This window comes from Bos indicus x Bos taurus, chromosome 26, assembly GCF_003369695.1.
Source record: "Bos indicus x Bos taurus breed Angus x Brahman F1 hybrid chromosome 26, Bos_hybrid_MaternalHap_v2.0, whole genome shotgun sequence".
In the NCBI taxonomy this organism is placed as follows: domain Eukaryota; kingdom Metazoa; phylum Chordata; class Mammalia; order Artiodactyla; family Bovidae; genus Bos; species Bos indicus x Bos taurus.
In genome coordinates this window covers 50776764-50782035 of record NC_040101.1, presented here as the reverse complement: position 1 = coordinate 50782035, position 5272 = coordinate 50776764, and the positions used below count along the sequence as shown (strand labels likewise).

At 36.3% G+C, this 5272-nt stretch overlaps 1 pseudogene; it reads left to right on the top strand.

Annotated features, from left to right (window-relative positions):
- The first annotated feature begins 3746 nt into the window (after positions 1 to 3746).
- LOC113884413 lies at positions 3747 to 4857 on the top strand (annotated as a pseudogene).
- Positions 4858 to 5272: the final 415 nt, after the last annotated feature.

The following is a 5272-nucleotide window of genomic DNA, read 5'->3' as shown; positions in this document are numbered from 1 at the left end:
CCAGGGTTTCTTCATGATCCAAGGATCAAACCCACATCTCCTGCATTGGCAGATGGATTCTTTACCACTGGTACCACCTGGGAAACACTTTTTGTCTATCATTCCTCATTTCTCTACATTGAAATAGGTAATTGCACTAATGACTCATGACTAAGAATAGCATATACCTTCATTCATAATCCACCTTTTGTTCCTATGGCTGATTCATGTTGAAGTTTGACAGAAAACAACAAAATTCTGCAAAGCAAATATCCTTCAATTAAAGAATAATTTTTTTAAGAAAAGAAATGGAGTCCAAAAAGATAGATCGGAGATATAAAAGTGTATGAGAAAGTTGTAAAGGAAAATATTATCAGGATATTTAAGTAAACATACTATTGTTTTATTGATATGCCCCACATCAGAATGCAATAGAAGAGAATTTTGAAGATGGTTGATAGTGTTAAATATTGGAATTCAGTTAGTTTAATTTCATGAGAATGACATTTTAATTTATATTGAGTGTCATGTAACACATAAGCTTAACTAAAAGAAGAGCTACTTAGATTTTGGTTTGGAGTCCATTCATTATCCAATGCTTTGACAAAAATTTGATTTCCTAACTCCCTATTTATTTATAACTGCCCCTTCAAGTTAAGAAAAATTTGAAACAAATTATAGTCATATTTAATATGTATGCATCCTTCACATATAATTAATACTTTAATAAAATATTTTAATGCATCTCATAAATAAGAACTCTGTTGTCATAACATGTTCATGTAATTAAACAAAATATGTACCAAAATTTTGATCAATTTTATTCTCTCATTTGAAGGATTAAGTTGCTTTTGCTAAATTACATTAGGGGCTAACTCTGAGATTGTATATGTTCTTGAAAGAACATATACATGTGAGTTCTTTGAATTAATAAAAAGATAAACATTTGATTTAATTATATGTTATATTTATACCATATATATTTATCTAAGAATTAAGATTTTCCTTTTTGATTTGGCAACTCCATTATTGAAAAATTATTTATTCTATGTATTAAGCAAAATTTCTGAATGTTGAGATTAAAGCCAATTTTTTCACTCTCCACTTTCACTCTCATCAAGAGGCTTTTTAGTTCCTCTTCACTTTCTGCCATAAGGGTGGTGTCATCTGCATATCTGATGCTACTGATATTTCTCTCGGCTATCTTGATTCCAGCTTGTGCTTCCTCCAGCTCAGCGTTTCTCATGATTTACTCTGCATATAAGTTAAATAAACAGAGTGACAATATACAGCCTTGACATACTCCTTTTCCTATCTGGAAACAGTCTGTTTTTCCATGTCCAGTTCTAACTGTTGCTTCCTGATCAGCATACAGGTTTCTCAAGAGGCAGGTCAGGTGGTCTGGTATTCCCATCTCTTTCAGAATTTTCCACAGTTTATTGTGATCCACATAGTTAAAGGCTTTGGCATAGTCAATAAAGAAGAAATAGATGTTTTTCTGGAACGCTCTTGCTTTTTCCATGATCCAGCAGATGTTGGCAATTTGATCTCTGATTCCTCTGCCTTTTCTAAAACCAGCTTGAACATCAGGAAGTTCATGGTTCACATATTGCTGAAGCCTGGCTTGGAGAATTTTGAGCATTACTTTACTAGCGTGTGAGATGAGTCCCATCACTTCATGGGAAATAGATGGGGAAACAGTGGAAACAGTGTCAGACTTTATTTTTTAGGCTCCAAAATCACTGCAAATGGTGACTGCAGCCATGAAATTAAAAGACGCTTACTCATTGGAAGGAAAGTTATGACCAACCTAGATAGCATATTGAAAAGCAGAGACATTACTTTGTTCATCTAGTCAAGGCTATGGTGTTTCCTGTGATCATGTATGGATGTGAGAGTTGGACTGTGAAGAAGGCTGAGTGCTGAAGAATTGACGCCTTTGAACTGTGGTGTTGGAGAAGACTCCTGAGAGCTCCTTGGACTGCAAGGAGATCCAACCAGTCCATTCTGAAGGAGATCAGCCCTGGGATTTCTTTGGAAGGAATGATGCTAAAGCTTAAACTCCAGTACTTTGGCCACCTCATGTGAAGAGTTGACTCATTGGAAAAGACTCTGATGCTGGGAGGGATTGGGGGCAGGAGGAGAAGGGGATGACAGAGGATGAGATGGCTGGATGGTATCACTGACCCGATGGACGTGAGTCTGGGTGAACTCTGGGAGTTGGTGATGGACAGGGAGGCCTGGCGTGCTGCGATTCATGGGGTCGCAAAGAGTCGGACATGACTGAGCGACTGAACTGAACTGAATAAAAATGTTCACGTGAATGGAGGAACTTCGTGGGAAAATGAAGACATGAGACTCTGTTTTCCTTATAAAAGTGATTTTAAGCTGATTTGCTCATTCTCTATTTGATGTATGCTTGTCTCATTATAACAAAGATATAGTGCATTTCATGTTAGTAATGTAAGCTATTGGTAGGTCACTGAATTCAGCTCAGTCCCACCCACAGCAGATTTTTCACTCTTTTAAATAAATGTTGATCTATATAGCACACTGAAGAAAAACAAGAGTCACAATACTGAAATCTTGGTCCTAAATACAGTAAATGATATATCTAATACTTTCAATGCTGGAGACTTTAGGTACAGAATACTGATGACCTTTTAACATTTTGCTTGTTTGTTATGCACTTTGCTTTATTCATACTCCACTGAATAAGCAACAGTCTGACAGCATAGGGAAATAGAGCCATAATAAAACACTACATTATGGTTTACATAGTCATGTGCTTCTTCTAGCAATACCTCTTCTAAAGAGTTTCATTATATGTAATCAGGAGATATTTACAGTCAGTGCTGTTTATATCCAAGGGTTCTACTTCCCTGGATTCAATCAACTGTAGATCCAAAGTATTGTGAAAATAATAATTTGCAGTTCAAAAAGTAAACAAATTTTCAGCACATCAACAACGATTTTAAAAGCATTTAAATTGTATTTACAACCTTTTAGACAACATTCACATTATATACCGCCCCCCACCTAGGGATGACTGTATCTTATAGTAATTATAGAAAATTCAGGTGCTGTAATGCCCAAGTGGTTAAGGTATTGAACTTAAGGTCCAATGGATTTATATACTTGTGGGTTCAAACCTCACTTCTGATACAAGTGGGTCTGCTTGGGCTTCCCTGGCGACTCAGATTATAAAGAAGCTGCCTGCAATGCAGGAAATCCAGGTTCGACCACTGGGTCTGGGTCGGGTTCCCTGAAGGAATGGCTACTATGCACTCCAGTCTTCTTACCTAGACAGAGGAGCCTGGCAGGCTGCAGTCCATGGGGTTGCAAAGAGTTGGACATGACTAAGTGATATCACAATAATAATAATAATTTCATTTCCTAGTAACCTGGGGACATGATAAAGTTAAGTAATTTTCACACTGTTTTTTAACATATAAATTCAATACTATCTTTTGATGTAAATGTATTTGCTCATATTTTACAAATTGTAAATTTCAGGCATGCTGTAGAAAATCTGGGATTAGCACTCAGATTTGCATTTTCTACTATAATAATATTGGGATTAAAAACTCCTATATTCATTTGTCTTTGTGGGGAATTTTAAGATGACATCCTATGAAAGTGAGCAGTCATAAAGTTAACAGAAAATAAATTGGAAGTTAAACCATGTAAACTGGCACTATTTTTAACATGAAAATTTAACCAACAGCAATTAATTTATTTTTACAGAGTAATGCATCCACTTGGACTCAACTTTTAATCATTGGACTGTTCCCTCACTGAAAAGGATTTCTAAGAAACAGACATGAAGATGTAATTGGTGGACTCTATTTTTGCCACATATTGCTTTCGGAACTTAAAACTGAGATGTCAGGATCACCATCAGATTTAGATTTATACAGGAATCAGATAAAAAATAGGATTGAGGTCACCATGTTTATACTGATGGGCTTTACAGATCATTTTGAGGTGCAAATATTTCTATTTTTACTATTTCTAGCAATCTATCTTTTTACAGTGATAGGAAATTTGGGGTTAGTTTTCTTGGTCATTATGTATTCCTAGCTCCACAACCCCATGTACTATTTTCTGACAGCATTATCATTCTTAGATGCCCGCTATTCTTCCGTTATAATCCCCAAAATGATGATCAATTTCCTATACAAGAATAAAACCATTTCCTTTCTTGTATATGCCACACAGATGTTTCTCTTTCTTACTTGTGGGACCACAGAATGCTTCATCTTGGCCACAATGGCCTATAATCACTATGTAGCCATCTACAACCCTCTCCTGTATTTAGTTAAAATGTCACCCAGAGTCTATGTGCCACTTATAATTTCCTGCTATGTTGTTGGTATCTTGCATGCTACTTTACACACAGTGGCTACTGTTACCCTATCTTTCTGTGCATCCAATGAAATTAGACATGTCTTCTGTAATATCCCTCCCCTCCTAGTTATTTCTTGCTCTGATACAAACATGAACCAGCTTCTAGTTTTCTATTTGTCAGGCTCTATTGAGATATCCACCATATTGATTGCTCTGATCTCCTATGGTTTCATTCTGTTGGCCATTCTGAGGATGCATTCTGCTGAAGGGAGAAGAAAAGTATTTTCTACATGTGGCTCTCACCTAACAGGAGTGTCCATTTTTCATGGTACAATTCTCTTCATGTACATGTGACCCAGTTCCAGCTATGCCTTGGATCATGACATGATCGTGTCCATATTTTACACCATCATAATTCCCATGCTGAATACCATCATCTATAGTTTGAGGAACAAAGATGTCAAAGAGGTGATGAAGAAGGAGTTTGGGAAAAATTGGTTTATCAACAAAGTGTATTTTTCACAGTAAATATTAAATTGAAATAAATTCAGACTGATGTTTATTGTTTTCAAATCTAAAAGTCTTAATTAAAATATTTCCTTTTAGTTTATTAGTGTCTACCTATTATTCCTAGATACTTAAAATAAAGATTATAGTTAAACCACCACATATGCAGTGTTTGCACATGCAGAAAACTGTGGAATCTATGTGTATCTATCTCCACATCACATGGGGTATAATATATATTTCATTGTCAGCTTCCCTCATAGCTCAGTTAGTAGAGAATCTGCCTGCAATGCAGGAGACCCAGTTTTGATTCCTAGGTCGGGAAGATCCCGTGGAGAAGGAAATGGCAATCCACTCCAGTATTCTTGCCTAGAAAATCCTGTGGACACAGGAGCTTGGTGGGCTACATCCCATGGAGTCACAAGAGTTGGACACG